General features: G+C 34.2%; 1 long non-coding RNA gene and 1 pseudogene across 1 annotated transcript; both read right to left on the reverse strand.

Moving 5' to 3' along the window:
• Positions 1–463: 463 nt before the first annotated feature.
• Positions 464–13,728, reverse strand: LOC114405143 (annotated as a pseudogene).
• Positions 13,729–15,098: 1,370 nt separating this feature from the next.
• Positions 15,099–15,512, reverse strand: LOC114405593. Its single transcript, XR_003665277.1, has 3 exons — positions 15,476–15,512; positions 15,283–15,378; positions 15,099–15,182 (listed from the first exon to the last, which is right to left on the reverse strand). It is a non-coding gene; the product is annotated as an uncharacterized LOC114405593 (long non-coding RNA).
• Between the last annotated feature and the right edge of the window lie 5,333 nt (positions 15,513–20,845).

A 20,845-nucleotide genomic window follows, 5' to 3' on the forward strand; every position in this document is an offset into this window, starting at 1 on the left:
TGAAATTGAGTCAGCAGTCAATTTTTTAAAGGATATTGAAGGTATACACATTCAGCAGCAAGGATCGGATGAATGGGAATGGTTAGGTGATCAAACAAGGAAATATTCCACCCGTAGTGCATACAATCTGATTTTGGAAGCTTCTAAAGGGGGTCAGCATCAGGACTGGTGTAAGGAACTATGGAAGATTGAAATTCCTAGCAAAATTTCTTTTTTTGCTTGGAGGCTAATAGAAGACAGACTACCAACAAGGATGAATCTACATAGGAGACAAGTGCAATTGCAGGATCTGCGATGTCCTTTTTGCAGAGAAGCTGTAGAGGAGGCATCTCACTTGTTCTTCCACTGCGTCTTTATCCAACCAATTTGGTGGGAATCGATGTCGTGGCTGAACTTACAAACTGCCTTTCCTCTTGGGCCGAAACAGAATTTTCTATAGCATATATCTATCCAGGCAGCAGGATTAAGGAGTAACAGATGGCAATACAAGAATATGAGAACTGACGAACCCAGTTACTTTGAATAGGTAACTGTTTTTAATATCAACAGTTACCTATTTTTATAGTCCAAAACAGTTATCAACAGTTACCTATTTTAATCCCACATCATAACATAACTAAATGCAATAACCTATTTTAATATCAACAATTAACTATTTAAAACAGTTACAAGCATAATTTGCAATAACAGGATATGAGAACTTTTAGAAATTGCCAATACGAGGCAAATGAATAGTTTATAAACAGTCTGGAAGCATTCAACAATTAAGCGAATAAAATAGAAAACAGAGCAAGCAACCCAGTTCCTTAAATCCACTTGGGTAAAAACATTATCTATACTTAAGCATTACTTGCTCAAGAAACAAAAAATATGTTAAAACAACAATAGTGAAGCCCACTCTGTTGGACAGTAAAATGTTAAAGCAATTGCAGATAATTTCAACAACCCTGTGGATCCATCTACAGAAATCATGGTTGATTCTCTGTTATAGTGCAAACAGAATAACACCTTACTAAAAATCATGCAACATTACTTATTACTACCCAGAAAAAATAAAATAGGTCAAATGGAGTATAGAAGTTAGTGTTACCTTGATGAAGAGAACCCAGCAACACACGCACGTTAGCGGAGCCTGTACAATCGCAAACAAAATGTTATCCGATACACTCCCAATTCGGGTCAAACCACTCACAACGAAACTTAGCATACACGAATTTGACCTACGTACCTCGCGGAGAAAGCTTTGACCTTTGAGCACCGACGACTGTTTCAACACCCTAGTAGCAACTCTGTATCTAGGGTTTTCTTCGACCCAGGACAATGTGGGTTCTGTGGGGTTCGAGCGACGACAATATGGGTTTTCCGGCAGCGTAGGGGGTTCTGTGGGTTCCAGCGACGACAATGTGGGTTTTCTGGCAGTGTAGGGGGTTATGTGGGTTCGACCAATGACAATGTGGGTGTCGACGGAGCGGTTTCCGGCAGATTTCGGGCGGGAGGAGAAAGAGAACAGCAATTTCAGGTAGGAGGATGACAAAGAGAAGAGGTAGGGCAAGGTTTTCGAACGCGCGCGGCTTCTGAAATCTCTATTTTTTTAACTTATAAACACAATAACATCGGTTTTTTATGGATAACCGATGTTAACTAAATATATTTAACATCGGTTTTGTAAAAACCGATGTTAACATCAAATACAATACATCGGTTTTTTAACAAACCGATGTTAAAATCAACTCCTTAACATCGGCTCCCTCAAAACCGATGTTAACTCTATGAAGTTAACATCGGTTTTGCCCAAACCGATGTTACCATATTCATCTTAACATCATGTTAACATCGGTTTTTTAAATAACCGATGTTAACATGAAGTAGTTAACATCGGTTTTGCTAAAACCGATGTTAAGTAACTCCATTTAATTACAAAAATGCCACCGCGCTTTCATTAACATCGGTTTTAGCTATAACCGATGTTAATTGTGCGATGTAGAAAGCTTTTTTTTTTTTTAGTAGTGAAACATTATTCTGTTGAAAGTTATAAAATTGTATAATAATTGTAAAAAAACTAAATTTATGGATAGGTTCATTACATGCTTGTGTTAATCTGTTACACTTACTTGAAAATTCATTTAACATGAATTTATGGGTATAACATATATTAGAGATTTTTTTATAATTTTTATTTACTTATCATATTTTAATTTGAATAAAAATAAAAATAAAAACAAAAAGCAAATAATTTAACTTATTTATGAAAATAATATAATTTATTTTACTAGGTACAAAATTATAATTTTTTAAAATTTTGTGAGTCTTTTTTAGTTATGGGTCTTGGAGGGTTACACCCTTGGACTATGTCCAAGGCTGACCTTGTCTTCACCCTTCTCTAGATACTGGATTAATCTTATATTTGTATCGATCTGCTGTTACTCAACACGAAGGCAGCCACTTAATCCCCCATATCGCCCGGCATTGACTTTGTTGTGGCCGGAATCAGAGAGGAGGGAGTCATACTTGACGTCGTGCGAATGGTCTGATGATGCGGCTGTGGAGGAGGGACCGCCATGAAGGGAGATGCTAGGATGAAAGATTTCTCAGCATTTTGCTCACGTTAAGATTAGAGTATTTAGATTGGAATTTTGTTTTAGTTTTGTGTTTAGTTTTTGTTCGTGGGGTTCTTTATTGTTGCTTTTCTAGAAAATGCATAAACTTGGATCTGAAGTGTAGCTTCACTGTTATATCATTTACACCAAACATTCATGCACATACAAGTATATATTTGGTTTACTTTAAATGTATAAACTTGGTTTCGAATGTAACTTCATTGTTCTACATAAATCAGTGGTGAGAACATTATTTGAAGCAGAGAATTATTTCAATTGATTATATTTCTAGAAAAAAAAGGTTACAAGGAAAAGGAGAAGAAGAGGGATTCAGTTTTGACAGAGGTAAAAAAAAATGAAAGAGAAAAAAAAGAGAGAATTGAAAATTATTAAAGGAACATCTAAGTATACTGACTAACTCAAATTTTAGTTATTTTTCTATATTTCCTCTTCACCAGCTTTGCTTCTTCACAATATAGATGATTTATTTGAAAGCAATTAAAAGAAAAATGAAAAAATATAAACAAAAGAAGAAAAAGAAAAATAAAAAATATAATGTTATATAGGTTAAATTATAATTAATTTTATTCTTTTATGTATATTTTGCTTGTATGAACTTGGTCCCTTAAGTTTAAATTTTTTTTACTTTGATCTCATATAATGTGTTTGTTAAATTAAATTGATCATTCCATTAATTTTTTATTCTAACCGCATCAATTTTAACTGACGTGATATATTTCACAATTTATCACGTATCAGTAAGTTCACTAAATTAATATGATAGCTTGTTAACATCCAATTTTATCCTCCTTAATATATTATCCTTATGTTATTATTTATTTATATTTTGTTTCACTATCACTTTTTTTTTCTATCACAATAAAATAAAATGTTTCCTTAATTTCTCAGCGTGGATAATTCCATGTTTGAGTTCAATTCAAATTATAAAAAAAAGTAGAACTGAGTGAAGGTGAATATTTGAAGTTTAGGTTAGATTTATTAAAAAAAGTGTCTTCTAATATTTGAATTCTTTAATTATTTAAATGAATTGAATTTAAAGTTTAAATTAAATTTGGTAAAAAAAATTAAAGTCTCTAGACTCAACTCATTAGCTTATTTATACTTTGATTGTATTTTTATATAATTTTTTTTATTAATTTAGTATTTAAAAGATTTTTTTATTATAGTCAAATTTGGTTAATAAGGTTAACAATATATTTTTACCCCTAATTTACTAAATTTGACTTTAATGCTCATAATTAACTTATTTTGAATCCAAATTGTTTTTTTTCTTCAAATATTATGCAATTATATATTTACTATGACTAAAATTATTAATTGTTAGAACTATGATACTAATTTCATAGGGTAACAATTACTATTTTATGCCCCCAAACCCCTCTTTGGCCTTTTTCTTAGTTCTAATTGTGAACAGACGGAACTACCTTAAGAATTGGGTCTTGGAAGCTTTTTTGTTTTTATTTAAAAATATTCTCCTAGACTTCTCAATTATCCACACACATTGTGCTTAACAAAATTCTCAACAGTGTTATTTCTTTCCTCGACACTAACTAATATTTTCCTTTCTCCAAAATCAATTTGCACCTTGCGGCACCTACAGGTACAGCAACCACATGAGGGATTCAAATCTTCAAATCCAAGATTGGTTAGTATTGAGGAAAGGGATAACAATGTAGGGAATTATTAAGAGCAATGTTAGGAAAACTAAGAAATTTAGATGAATATTTTAAATGACATAACATATTTTTATTGACACAACATGAAGTGAGATACACTCATCGGACACGTGATTTAAATCCCCCTTTTGTGACTTATCCTCTAAATTTTCGGTCCATTTGTTTACTAGCCACTGTCTGGTTAAAAAAGTTCGGGGTACGTACTAGTGAAAAATTCTTTATTTTATAGCAAATAAAATTAAGAATTAATTACACTATTTCAAGAAAATATTAAACACTCTTACATTTTGAAGAGATGTTAATTATATGTTTAAATTAAATTTATCTTGTGTATCATGAATGATTAATTTACACCACTAAAATAGTAGTTAACATGAAATTAATTTAGTTCAATCAATAAATAATCTAGTCAAAATCATAATTGAGTTGTGCATGGTTTGTACGCGTATAGAAATTATAAGGTAGATATCAATGTTATTTAACAACAACAATAATGTTGATATAAGCCTTTGGACTTTCACTACTAGAATATGGGCTTTTTACGACGGTTAATAAGGGCTTTTAACGATGGGTATAAACCGTCGTTGTATATTGTGTCATTAAAAGTAAGTTGCTTTTTATGACGGTTATTTTAATAACCGTCTTTGAAAAGTATAATCATTCAAAGACGGTTATTAGCAAATAACCGTCTTTGAATGCTGCGTCTGCTTCGACATTCAAAGACGGTTATTTGATAATAACCGTCTTTGAATCCTCCTTCTGATTTGACATTCAAAGACGATTATTTGCTAATAACCGTCTTTGAATGCTTTGTCCGCTTCGACATTCAAAGACGATTATTTGATAATAACTGTCTTTGAATCCTCTTTCTGATATGACATTCAAAGACGGTTATTTGTTAATAACCGTCTTTGAATGCTTTGTATGCTTCGACATTTAAAGACGGTTATTTGATAATAACCGTCTTTGAATCCTCCTTCTGATTTGACATTCAAAGATGGTTATTCTGTAATAATCGTCTTTGAATCCTCCTTCTGATTTGACATTCAAAGACGGTTATTTGATAATAACTGTCTTTGAATGCTACGTCTGATTTGACATTGAAAGTCTAATATTTGCCAATTTTAGAAACCACGGTGCCTAGCTAGATTCACATATGTGAAAATTTTCAAACACTATCTTTCTAAGAAGGTATGAAGCCTTTAAAGTGGCCACCACTACCAAGAGCCAAATCATAGATCAACAGAATTTCAAAATTAATCATGCAAAAACCACAAGCAAATGGTCCCAAAAAAAGACCAATGAATAATCTATAATAAATTAGCCACCAAAGAGGCATGAAAAACATAGAGTTTTGTTTATCTAAGAGAATAAAATCTAGAAAACAGAACTAAACCAGCACCTTTGGATCAATCATTACTCTTACAACAAAATCCTAACCACCAGAGTTTCATTTTAGGACAAATGTAATTAAAGTATGGAACACATATTAGTTTGAAATATTCACTTTCTCACAACTTTCATCGACCAATTAGAGCCCAATTTTAGCATATAACCCACGGAGCACGATTGAACTGAAACAAATTTCTAAATTAAAATAGATAAGGAAAAAAATTACGAATGGAATCATAGTGGGTCCACGCACTATGATTGAACTGAACACATATTTGCTTGGATTTTGTTCCACGCACTTATGAAACAAATCAACAAGGAATTTCAGCATGTCTACCCCAACATCTGATTTTTCCAGCTCTTCACCGAATGGAATCATGGTGGGTCCATTCATTGAACTCAATACTCTCAGTTCATCAATCAATTGTGGTCGTTTACCCATCTGTATTGGTAATTGTAATAAAATTAATTAAAATAGGTAGGTTAGAGTTGCACATGAACCCAAATAGTACAAGCATACCTAAAGTGGTACAAAAGATGACCATACCTGCAGACTATCAAGGAAGTGTGAATCTGAAAGTCCAAAATATGGAATTTGTAGAGTCAGCATCTCCAAAAGCAAGCATCCAAACAACCAAATGTTAGCTTCCTGTCACAAGATAAAGATAGATAAATTACAACCCAAGATACTATATCTGGTTCCGGGGTTAATTATACATCTATTCTTGACCAAAGTCATGAAGCAACATATGCACTTGCACCTCTAACCAAAACAAGAAGGGGGGGGGGGGAATGCATCAGCAATTTGAACTAACTACACAGGGATATCATACAATTTTGATAAACTAGCTGAATTTCAAGAGGTAGCAGAACAACAAAATTCCTAAAATAATTTTATTATTACTGATGTTTTTATTATTTTAGCTAATGCAATTGTGGTCTCTTCCAAATTATGGATTACATGTCATGTCCATCCAAATTAGTGACTTAGTGTCCTAAGGAACACATGATGCGATTGGAACACTAGAATAAAAGGGGAATCCAAAAAGAAGACATTACACAATAAATTTATCTATAAAGTTCAAATGAGAAGCAAAGCTAGCCCCACACAAGATCCTCAGGAAAGCACATAAATCATAGTATCATACAATGAAAATCTTATGAACACAGTTCTCTTAATCTTTCCCAGTATAATAACCTAAAACACAACTTTTCACTTTATGTAAAACTAAATTTTTAGTTTTTTTTATCCTTTAAATAGTTTTTATTCAACAATAAAATATACAAAACATTTAAATTTTCTAATACTATGTCTTCATTTTGTGAACATGATTCAGTTCTAAAAAAATAGTAATTAGTTACTCTCTTCAAAAAATTGGCACATGCATTGCACCAGCTTACATACTAGTATAATAACATAAATAAAACAGAAGACAACTTTTCAAATTATAACCCCATTAATATCAGTTTGTTTTACTGGTTATCCATGTGAGGAATACTGTTAGATATACATCATTTGCTTTTGAGGTATCTCTTTCAAGGATATTATTATATATCAATAATACACTCAAGAATGCACTGCTGGTAACATCAAAACGAATTATTTATAAAACTAATCTACTTTTCGATAGTCTCATAATAATTTCTCAAACACATAAATTAAAATATCTAAAAAGTACAATCAAAATAATCCAACTTCAGCCATATACTTTAATGAATAATGAATTTACCTAAATTACTGTAAAACAATTTTGAAACTAAGGAGGTGTTTGGTAGAGGGATTCTTTTAAGTTTCCAAGGAATCTTAAGTTGAAAATGTTAATTTCTTTGTTTTGTATGATAATTTTAAAAACCATTCATAAAAATCTAACATCCCCCCGGAATCATTTTTTAATTATGTTTTTCACTACGACTTTCCCATGAGAGGGGATAGAAATTCCAAATTACCATTATGAAGGGGGAATTTTTTTTATAATAATTATGTCTCTCATTCCAGGGAATATTTTAGACATACCAAACATATATATGACATTCCCAAGAAACATGATTCCTGGGAAGAAAAAAGATTTTGTAGACTAAACGCCTCCTAATCTAAGACTGGGTCTCCACTTTCATTCCCTCTAATTTTGCCAAAGTTTATATTTACTCCCCATTAGCATATGTAATATACCTACATTTTTTTTTTGCTCAGCATGTAATATAACTACATAAAATGGGTACACAGCTATGTGCATGAATAGGTGGGAGATAAATGGAGAAATACAATAATAGGGACAGTGAAAAAAAAAGTGTTGAAGAAAGCTAGGAAATTGCTGAAAGAAAGGGAGAAGTCATTATTCCAATATATATTTGACTTTATCATAGAGAACTACCTCCCATTATTTTGCATGCATAGACACAATACCTTTTTCCAACATCACAGATGTTTTCAAAATCAAAGGACCAGGACCTATAGTTTAACTTTTGAAAATTAAATGTCAGTAACACCATTAGTGACATTGTTCATATATTTCAAACTCAAAATAAATGGCTGATCAGTAGAAAGAGGATCTTACCAATCCATAGGAGTTTTTTTTATACATATATATGTAGCATAACCTCTAGAGCCATCCACCGAGGTGTTCCAACACATATACAGGGAGGACGTGTTCCCGCATGAGCAATACAAAACACATGTAAAGTTGATCTTAGTGGCACTGCACTATCAAAATGACAGAGCTTCACAGTGGGAGTTCCATCATCTCTCTTCCTATCCAAATCAAACAGTATGTTTTCACTTTTTATGTCACGATGAATTATGTGCTTTGAGTGCAACTCTGACAAAGCACATGAGACATCTTTGGCAATATGCAAAGCCAACTCCACAGGAACATGCTTTTCACCAGCTTCTGACAGCTTCTCCAGATAATTCTGCAAGAAAATAGAGTGTGAATTTAAATAAAATCAACCAAAAATGTGTTAATAATAACAAAGAAATGTAGAGAAAATCTTACTTTTAAGGAGCCCCCTTCCACATACTCCATAAAAATTGCAGATCTTAATACACGGTGTTTAAGGAGCCCCCTTTCACTAATATTCATTTAGTTTCATATTGGACAGGGTTCCATAAAGATATTTTCAAAATAATTACAAAATGTGATGCCAACTTTCATAAATATGCTTGAAACCTTATCCAAACATGCACCGAGGCTAAGACTGAGTTTGGAGAAATCTATGATATTCATTAATTTATACAAGATTAGGCTCCATGAAGATACTATATAAATATTTTAACTAAAATTGGATCCAGGTTTGCTGGTTTTAGTTTGCTAATTTTAAACCATAACCAATATTCTTTACGTGCTACAATATGATATATGATTTAATTTCAAAATCAATTGAAGTTTTAAAATGCCAAATGATTGATGATTATTTAACATATACTATATTTATAACAGGATTGGGAATAGAACTAATACCAAAAGTTATCTTTCAACATGAATCAACAATAACTAAACTTAATTGACAAATAAAATTATTCTTAAATATAGCCAACTCAAGTGAAAGCAATATAAATATGACAACATTATACAATACCAAGCCAAACTGTGTTTTGCAAAAAGAAAAAGGTGTTCCACATCCACTTTTGACTCAGGATGTACATACCTGCAAAAATATTCAGGATCTTTCTCTTCTCTTATATCAAGAGGTCGACAAGCATCAATCAGCATTTGAACCCATGTAGCACCCCTCTTAATCAGAATGATATTCCAGGCATGTGGTGAAAAATGTAGGTAACCCCTGACAAGCTCACAAGGAACTGGTGGCACCATGTGATCACATAAATACTGTAAAACAAATTAACTAGCATTAGATCATAAGGCGCAAAAAATGAAAAGCTACAGCACAAAACTATAGCATGAACATAGTAACCGATCACCTTAAAGTCACCAAAATAAAATGATCACCTTAAAAAGCAGAGCTCTATGTCTACATACACCAATCTGCATAGAGCCAATTGGAATTATGATCGAATTTTGCCTTTTTTTTATACAGTCAAGAGATTTTTCCGACATCTTCGAAAGAGTGATATCTTCTATGGTGTTTGCAACTGGTTCAGTGGGAGAACTTATACTAGTGCTACTTCCAGCTGAGCATGTACAGACAAAAGACTTATTATAGTTTGAACTGGACACAGATTTCCGTGTCCTTTCTACAATACCACTTCTATCAACTGCCACCAAAATGATCAGATACAAAGAGTGCCAGCAGTGATGCCATCTGCAAGTTATCAACCCCATCCTGGTTCACATATCTGTTTAAACCATTTAACTTCTTCAAATTATAAACCAATGCCTGAGCAGCTAGCATAACAGCATCCAACTCTTCATCGAATTTTCTGGAAGATAACAAACAATCTAAATACATTAGGAAGAAAATTAATGTATCATATGCTACCATTACTACTAGTCTGCTACTCTACTACTAAGAGTAATAATTGTAAAAAAAACCTGTCCAAAAGGATGACTTCACGAGAAGCAAGACAATGATTTTGCTCATAACACTCAACAGGCATAAACAGCCGATCTCGTCCTGCATCATAAAAGCCATCTGATAGATGGTCTTCAATGCCACAAAATGAGATCTTGTTGTACTTGCAAGACAATAATGAACTAGAACTAATTGACTTTCTAGACTTGCATGTTTAGGATTATCAAGATCACGATCTAAATGTCTCTTTGATTTAGAAACACACTCCAAAAGTTCTAAACAAGATGCTTCATCCTATTTACTTTGCCTCTTATCTAAGGAGCACAAGGATTCTATTTTTTAAAGGCTTGGATACTTCTCATATTCATATTGGTGGAGTATTGATATCACATTAGGATACGTGTCAGTACTTTAAGTAACTTATTCTATACAAACATTTGTAAATTGTATTGTATCTATAAAGCTTACAAAAGTTTCTAATAAGAAGCTTTGGCTCGAGCATAGACATTAGACACATTGCAGCTTTTGCATAGCGTAATCTTAGTTGAGTTGACTAAGTTTGTAGCTCGTGTATGTATGCTAATTGTTAGCAAAAAGTGAAAAAAACAGAGGACCCTCATTTTCAAAGCGTGATATCTTTCAAATTGCTACCAAATGAAATGAAGGGAACACTACATGTGATCTCTGAAAGGCTAGGTAGAAAATGGTAAGGGAAAAGCTAGCTAGGCCCAAACAGTGTGTTTCACATGAGAACAAAGATATGCACTTGTGAGATTTCATTGACCTCTATATTCGGGTATGGTCACTACTAATTATAAAGCTTGACCTTAGGCCTCGGCTATATTATTTGCCTAAATTCTCACATTGTATAAAGTTAGTGATGGAGATAAAATAACAAGAATTTGCCAAGACATAATTTACATAAACCAAGTAAATCACCTATAGATGGATTATCATTTTAAATTACTTATAAAAGGACTATATGTCATCATAATTAGTCCATCTTCCAAATATGTTATGAAGTTGTTAAAATGTTTCTGCCAAGTTGTGCCGTGAGAACAGTAACTATATATATAAGGGGAAACGCAAAGGGAAAAAAAACAAAGAGTGGGAAAAAAGGTAGTTGCAGTGAGAGCAGAAAGCAGCAGAGGAATGGGTTGGGGGTGGTTCTTACTTTCTCTGGGTTTGGAAATCGTTAAAAGACAGAAGAAACCCTGCAAGAGAATCCTGTTAGAAAAATCTCCAACTGGGCTTACATTGATTAATTTATTTCATAATGTTCTAAAAAAAAAAACAAACTCAGATGAAATTGAAATCATTCACAAATGATTATATTATTACCCTTCACAAATGCGTCATATAAATTATATTGGATTTAAGATCTTACTCTATAAGCATAGTTGAATAACTAAGTGTAGACTCAATTGCTTAAACATGTTATGGGAAGACATAGTCCTATATGAAGGCCCTTATATAATCTAATCCAATCAATAACAACATTTCCAAAAACTGGAGAGACACAGCCACTAGGCACGTGCCTTTTGTTTTTCTTATATACACTTGTCCCATTGAATAACTGCCATGACAAATTAGGCAAAAGGAAGATAATCTAAAACATGACCAAGCATTATGAGTTGTGAATTTAACTCATTTAAAGTGAAGGAAAATGTGTACAATAAGAAATTAAATCTTTATACTGTTAATTTAAATTAAATCATTATATAAATAAAATATTGGTTAGCTTCTAATTTTTTTCATTTTACATGTCTTCTCGCTCTAGTTAGGGCATTTTGAAATTACCTTGTTCTTCAGAAGTTCCCGTATTGTAGAAGCTAATGTTAGCAAGTCTTCAATGTTATCGACCACACACCTACATAATTGAATTGATCGTAAGGCATCCCTAGCTGTTGAAAAAAGAAAATGTATCTTGATTGAAATGGAAAATGAAAAATTATCCTTGCTCAGTAATCAATTGAATTAGTTGTCAGTGACAGACACAACTTGCTGTAATTTCTCAAGAACATTAAGTGATGCTTCAAGCCTTCCCAAATGAAAGTAACATGTTACTTTCAATGACCACCTCCACAATTTTACACTTGGGTAACTATCACATAAGGAACAATCAGAATTCACTGTATTGTTTGCCAAGACAAAATTCGTTTCTGCAAGATGCTGACTCTGTTCACAAAGGTGAATTGTTGCATCATACTTTTGTAGCTGTAAGACATTACAATAATAAAACACACCTTTTATTCTCCCTAATCCAAATTAATTAAGCAAAACAACAACAACAAAAATTAATAAAAATGCATAAAGATGAGTGGAGCAAATAATTGGAATAGAAAATACCAAACATAGAGCCTCTACTTTCATTTGAAGCAATTTTCTGAGTATAAACTTATTGACAATGCCTTAGAAACTAGTTCTAAAGCATTAATAGCTGCATCAGAAGTCCTCTCTTTTAATAGCTCAACAACATTATTTATACACTTGACCACTTCGTGTTAAAACGTAGTAATATTTATTAGACATCTTATAAAAGCATGCACACATCACAAGTGAAGCAAGGTAGAATAGCAAAATTGAAGATTAATTGCCCCCTGACAGACTAATAGCTAAAGTAGTAATATAAGACTGATAATGATATTAATACAAGTTCAAAAAAAAAAATAGTCATTGACACACAAGTTGACAGTATATAAATAAACTGCATCAAAATTCAATAATCAAAATTTTGCCATCGACATAAAAGAAAATCATTGAAATACCTGAGCCTTCTGTAAAGCTTCAACTGCTTCAACTATAACCCTTCGATCCAAACAAAAAACAATACCTGATTCCATGCACTTATTAAAACACTGATGAGCAGTTTGTACTTCCCCTAGCAAAAGGTGGCAGCTGGAGAGGAAAATCATATTTGATTACTTGAGGGGGAGAGAAACTAAAAACATCTATATTTTGTGATCTAAAAGAATAACAAACAAAATCCTTACTTAGCAGTTCTCATCTGTAATTACCCTACCTTTCTCATTTGAACTTTGAAGGCATGTGGCATCTGTTTGTCTGTCAGAATGCATGTGTGTGGGTGGCTCGGGGGGCAGAATTATAAATAAGCATCACATCAAGGCAGTCCCTAAAATAATAATTATTAATTCCTAGTATCATAATATTCAGATAAGCAGCCAATAGCTACTTTCTCTAATCTGATAGTGCCATTTAGTTGCTAAGGATCAAGGCCTAAACTATTGAACCAATCATAATATTCATTTAAATTTTTTTAAAAAAAGGTGAAGCCTCACTCTGGGTTCTTTGATATGGCTTTAAATGTATGACTGAATGCAGGTCGAATATGAGGTGGAGTATCAACAGACTGATTAGCTGGAGAGTGTACAAATGCTGTTTCAATTAATAATTCTATTAATCGACTTCCCAGCTGCATAGATTCATAGAGTTCACTCATTAGATTCCAGTTTAAAAAATAAAGTTAAAGATAATTACACTCAGACATTAACACCAACCTTAGCCTGGATATGACGACCCCAAGGGCTAGATTCTTCCTCTTTCAGTAGCATCTGGACATGTTTCAGTCTTCCTCTTTTAATCAAACCATTTACATGTTTCCTTATTTTTTATTTATCATTATCCAAACTGCCGTCACCACCAGCGTTTGTTTTCTTACTCTAGTGACTTCTAGTCTTTTCCAGGAACTTATGAATCCTAACCTAAAGTACAATAAGATAATCACAACAAATATCAAATTTATAAGAGAATAGGAACCAGTAGAAAGGGTGCAATAAGATAGTGACAATAAGATAATCACAACAAATATCAGAACTTCCTGCTAGTAACTTTCCTCCCCCAATGGTAAGAATTCATTGACATAGAGCTTCTTCGTACTAGTTATACACATTCACACAAAGGATCTTGATGGGTAAGGAAGCCTAATTGAGGCAAGAACTCCTACCAATGCAGGAAGTCGTCGTTGAAGATCAAATTGAACTTGAGCTTCATGTGTATGTGTTGCTGCAAATGACATTGCTTATATGTCACATTTTTTTATAGGCACCCCAACTTGCAACCTGAATGATAGTAAATTGTAACATTAGCCCAACTGAATATATATAATTTGTCATACAGAAAAAATGAACTTCTACAATTGGATGAAACAAGTCACTAGTGGTTTAAACAAGTCACAATCTGTAAAAGTTGAAATGCTCACCGCTTCAAAGGCCACATCTGGTTTCCTCTCAACATGCTCTATCACCGTGTTACCAAAAACAAGAAGAGCTCAGTAAGACAACTAAAAAGCATCTTCAGTACTGCCCCATGATTGTAATTTACATTCAAGTAGTCAACATCTATTTCCCCTACAATAGCTAAAAACTTTTTGTACAACTCAAACAACATCCCCACTCTCAACTCTTGACCAGAGTCAATTGGTTTTGGAAGACTTGTGTAGCTGTCCTCCCCATGATTCACTCTAAATCTGATAAAGGCAAAGACATCTCATTGCCAATAAGATGCATTGTTGCTTTACAGTAAAAATAGAATAAGCATGTACAGGAGTTACAAATTTGTGAATTTTATGTCTGTTGTCTGATTAAAAAAAAGAATCAGTGGTATAGCAAAAATGTAATTCATGAAAACCTAAGGGTCATCCATAGAGCTGTCAATAATATAATTCTGATTTACTTCAAAAGGTCCGATGAAAACCTAAGGGTCTAACATTAAGTGATATCCTTCCATCTGCCCTTAATCACAAGAAATTAAAAGAACAAGTTCCATTCTCTCAACCCAAAAATTTTGTAGAGACAACAAAACACAAAGTTTGATAAATATATTTCCAAATAAATACAGGCCAATATAGTGACATTTGTCTCTGTAATGTTCACAATAACCAAAAAATTTCCTATGCCAACTAAGACTTTGTACATTGATTGCTTTGAACTTTAAGAAAATATGCTGCCCATTTCTGCCAAATCGTTGTAATTGTTTCGTTGTCTAACGCCGTTCCATCAAGAAACCACTACAAAATATTAAGAATACAAAGGGTGTATTTAATGAACATGTAAAATCAATCAAAATACTACTGAAATAGTAATTTAAAGTTGTTAAACCGAACATACCATGCTCCAATCATTCTTTAAACCCCCACTGACGATGTTCCACATCCAATGCATCACGTAGTAGCCACACTCATACCCTCCGCTTTGAACATGGCTCTACATTCAATATCAATAATAATTCGATCTAACAATTGTATTGAGGTTATCATTTGAAGATCAATACTGGAAAATAATCATTAATTGCATCACTAACCTTGACTTCAATCCACTTAGGAGTTGGTTGATTATTTGTACCATCCGCAGTTGTGTTTGCTGTCTTCATTGCACTGCTTATAATAATAGCATGATCAACGTCTATACGAAGATAAGAAATGGTTGACAAAAAATATTACACTGCATGATATGAGGGACAATACAAAACTTTACTTGTTAATTGCAGTTTTTATATAAGTATCAGGCTTCTTACGTAACGAACAAAACCATGCAACAACATTGGTCGTAGGACACAGTACTACCAGTTGCCAATGGCCCCTACAAGAAACAAGTATTAGGTACATAGAACTTTAACATTATTTAAAATTGGTTGAATTAATATTACTTACTGATTTAAGTAAGCTCCTAGGTACACCTCTCGTTGAGATTCCTTGAGCCATGCTTGTAAGTAATGCTCACATTCAGCACGTCGGTCCTTTGCATCGTGTATCGATTGTGGCTCAAGGAATCCATAAACGGAAGCATGACCCAAAGTTGAGCTCCACTCATCCAAAAACCTGCTTTGATAAAAAATACATAAAAATTGATACTCATGCATACCATACAGAATACTACTTATCAATGAATCATAGTAAATTTACTTACAACATCCATAACTGTAGTATAGATATGTTCAAACATTTGTATCCTGCTACTATTTCATTTACATAAGAGAATGTCAAGAAGAATGAAGCATCAACATTTGGAAGCCCAAATTTCCTTCCATCCCACTTCAACTCAACGGGTGTGTCGTACATGTAATATAGGCTCTTAATCAGTTGACGCAACGGATCATCTTCAAAATCATTCGTCCCCCTTTCATCTGTTTCAGGAAGTTTCTTTGGACTAGTATGTGACTCCTAAATGTGTAATGTAAACAACAATTTACATAATGTCACAAACTAATATATATTCATGTCAACATGTATTGCTGCAAATATAATAACACCAAATTTACCTCATGTGACACTTTTTTCACAAGATTTGTTGGCCATGCAATGAATGTTTGAAGAGCCTGCTTGACATATTGAATCTCTGATGTCGGGAAGGGCACTTCGGCGTCACCTTCTATAACTTTGTCAACACTCACCCTTACAACATCATCAGCATAAGTGACGTTGTGAATGGAAGACCCCCCCTCACATATTTTCCCCTAGGCCACCAACACCGTAGTATGTTGTCGTTGCACGTATAACCCCATAGTGGGTTTTAAACTCACATTTTTGTCGCCTGATGGGTCAACATCAGCAGTTTCAACATTACTTCCTTTAGTGCTAAGACGTGTAGCCAATGCCTGTAAATCCACCTCAATAAGGGGAGAGTATTGTGATCCCATCTGACTCAACTGAATGAAGATCTGACTGGACAACTCCTTCTTAAATTCCTCCAAACTCCTCTTGAGTTGTTCTTCTTATTCATTCCTTACTTGTTCCTTTATGTTTCCAATAATGTCAACCCACTGTTGCTGCATTAGTGTTGCTGAAGAACTACTTGAGGTACGTGCTGCCCTACCATAAAATTGAGTAAGGGTCATACCAGATCCTGCTGCACAAACTCGACTTGGATGTTCCGGTTTACCAATGGCCGTATTCAAGATGTCATCCCGACCATGGGGAACAAAACTACCCTGTGTCGTCTGCTCTTCTAACGAGTCCTATAAGAAGCACGACATATTGAAAGAGTTAATGAGGTAGTAATTATAAAACAAACAAAAATTAGTTTCAAATTGATTATAATGATGTTGCAACTTACAATTCTATCCGAAATTTCCCGTGCCGCCTTTGATGTCATCTGGCCATATCGTTTGGTTCGAGCCATTTTCCACTTCACGTGCCTTTCAATGGGAGATGGCGGCTCCTCGAGATCAAACAATGGATTCTCAGTCAACAGTGCCTCCTGTTGTCTTTGCTTTGTTTTCTCATCTAACAATTTTTTCTCAAGAAAGTCATACCCCCCCCCCCCCGAGATAGTACATGGGGGCAGTCATTGTTTTTTTGACTGTCCTATGCCTTTTTTCGAATTTCCTGTCATTGACCATATATTATTTGCATGTATTTAATTGTTATAAATGTACATTTCTAAACATATTTAAACTAAATTGAACAAACATGTAACCTGCCAATCTGGTGTCTTGCGACTTGCAACAAATTCATCCCAAGTTTGTTTATCCATACCATATTTGACTGAAGGATTTTCTATCTGTTCGCCTTGTGTGTCAGCATAGACATATTTAGTGGTTAGTGAAGACTTAAATTGCCTCCATCTAGTGCCCACTGTGGACATTACCTTTTTCTTGGCCTTTTCAGCTTCTGGGATACCAAATTTTGCCTACATTAAATATTCATCAGGTCAATTTTAGTGCATCTAAACATTTTTTCGAAAATAAACATAATGTTTCAATACATCAAACTGTTAAGTTGACTTACCAAAATTTTGATGCGAACCTGAGTAGGAGCGGATCGTTTGATACAGGCTACGGAGGTTTTGGATGACGCCACTTTCAGTGAAGGAAGATAAGTCAGGGTAGACGCCACAAGGATTACCTTGATAAGTCTTATAATTGGTTCAACAAGGAACCCAGAGAGAAACTCTCACCAAATTTTAAGAAAATGCCAAAAGTTTTTTTATTCAAAACAAAAACCAATACTTATAGTCTAGCTGAACAAAAAGATAAAAATAGACATGGGCCTTCTAAACAGTTTGGGCCAAAATTACAATAAAAATAAATTATAACTAAAAACTTATTTAACTTGGGCCTTCAAATTAGTTTGGGCCTTCATCAACAATTAATAGTCTTGATAGTGTCTCTGCCTCTGGGCCTTCATCCTTCTCCACTTGGGCCTTCACCCTTCTCCACTCGGGGGCTTTGTCCTTCTCCACTTGGGCCTTCGTCCTTCTCCACTTGGGCCTTTAGCCTGTATTTGGCCAGTTTCATGATTCTCATCATTCCCTCCTTCTTGGAAAACATTTGTCCTCAAATGTCCAGGATCATCACCGGGTTCAAGTACCACTTCCTTCCTTTTCTTGTTGGCTTGCTTGGCTTGCTTGGCATAGCTTTCATTCTTCTTTGCAATTTGCACCTTCACTTGGTCATACAATCTTTTCACAAACTCAACTTTGGCATGTGCATCCTTACGTTGAATCTCTTGGGGATTGCTTTTGTAAGTTGGCCTGTTAGGCAATGAAGCTCTAGGGAGGAGATCAACTTGATGTTCTATGCCTCTTGAAGGTGGCAGTCCATGAAGAATCTCCTTAGGAAAGACATTTTTAAATTCCTGCAATAAGGGTTCAACACTAGGAGAAATAGAAATAGTAAACTCATTAGAATTATCAGTAGAAATTTTATTGTCTTTGCAATACTGTAGATTGAGTGGTTCATGAGCAGGTAACACTTTCCTCACTTCACTCGCCTCTGCAAAATAATTAAATTTTCTCTCATGTGTATCACTCTCTCTCTTATGTGTATCACTCTTTTCCTCGGGTGTATCACTCTTCTTTTTCATATTCCTTTGTGGTGCCTCACTATTTTCTTTCTCTTGTTCTCTCTTTTCTCTCATTCTGATTTGGTCATCACACACTTCTCTAGGGGATAGAGGTTTAAGAGTAAACGAGGAAGATTTGGCTATTCGTCAGTAGGGCTCTTCTTTGTTACGGTTCAACAAATGTTGCATTTGTGTAGTCCACACGTCCAGAAATAAGCGCTGAGATTCGTCCAGTTGATGATATACACCACCATTGTCACCAGCTCTTGCCATGATTAAGGAACAAAGAATTTTACAGTAAATTAAAAAAAATGCAGGACCTCACCACACTCTACTCACGTGTTTCTCTCTTTGATGGTAGTTCACTCGTGTTTGATGCTCTCAATATAGGCTTTTGTGTGATGTTTTCACTCTTGCCTTTTACCACTCACTCCCTCTTAAGTTCCTGGATGGACCGAATTAGACACACAAGGTAATATAAAATAAAAGGAAAGACAATATAATTATCGGAGTAACAGATTTGATTTGGGATAACAACTTGGACTTGATTTGGATAGCAGATTGGATTTGATTTGGATAACAGACTAGATTTGGATAAATTTTTTTGATTTGATTTGATTTGGATAATAAATCAGATTTGGGATAACAAATTAGATTTAATTTGGATAACAGATATGATAACAAATAAGATAACATATAGGATAACAGATAAGATAACACATATGACAAGTAAACTTCAAATGCTCATAACTTTTGCTACGGTTGTTTGAGGCCCACTATATATCAAAACGCTCAGAATTCAGAGGAGAATCTAGATAAGGGGATTTGGTACACGATTTTCTGCCAAAAAAAGCCTCTAACTGCCTCAATTTCGTGTTCAAAGATCAAACACCCACTTTCTCTTTTTTCTCTTTCTCCTTTTCTTCTCTTTTTTTTTTCAAAATTTCTGCAACTTTTTTTTTAACTTGAAATAGAACCCAAACAATTTTTTTTTTATGACACAAAGTCTGAAAGACACTAGAAACAAGAACAACAACAAGAACACAAACGTGTCAAGAACAAGAACGAAACAAAGACACAAACAAGAACGCAACAAGACGAAAACAAGAAAACAAATAACAGAACAAGGACAAAACACGAACCTGGACAAATTACAAAGAAAAATAATAGGATAGGATAGGATAGAACCTGTATCAAGAGCCGAAGCTCTGATACCAGATGATGCGAACCTGAGTAGGAGCGGATCGTTTGATACGGGCTACGGAGGTTTTGGATGACGCCACTTTCAGTGAAGGAAGATAAGTCAGGGTAGACGCCACAAGGATTACCTTGATAAGTCTTATAATTGGTTCAACAAGGAACCCAAAGAGAAACTCTCACCAAATTTTAAGAAAATGCCAAAAGTTTTTTTATTCAAAACAAAAACCAATACTTATAGTCTAGCTGAACAAAAAGATAAAAATAGACATGGGCCTTCTAAACAGTTTGGACCAAAATTACAATAAAAATAAATTATAACTAAAAACTTATTTAACTTGGGCCTTCAAATTAGTTTGGGCTTTCAGCAACAATTAATAGTCTTGATAGTGTCTCTGCCTCTGGGCCTTCACCCTTCTCCACTTGGGCCTTCACCCTTCTCCACTCGGGGGCTTTGTCCTTCTCCACTTGGGCCTTCGTCCTTCTCCACTTGGGCCTTTAGCCTGTATTTGGCCAGTTTCATGATTCTCATCAAATTTCCCCCCATACCATGTCCTTTAGAGTTTCCGACACATTTTTCCAATGGCTGTGGACGATTGGGATCTTTTTTCGAGCTACGACCCCTAAAAAACTGTGGAACTTTTGCTTCTCTTGGCCTGATGCTCTTCCAGTTGCAGGATCCACAGTAACTG

This window comes from Glycine soja, chromosome 3 (assembly GCF_004193775.1).
Source record: "Glycine soja cultivar W05 chromosome 3, ASM419377v2, whole genome shotgun sequence".
NCBI lineage: Eukaryota > Viridiplantae > Streptophyta > Magnoliopsida > Fabales > Fabaceae > Glycine > Glycine soja.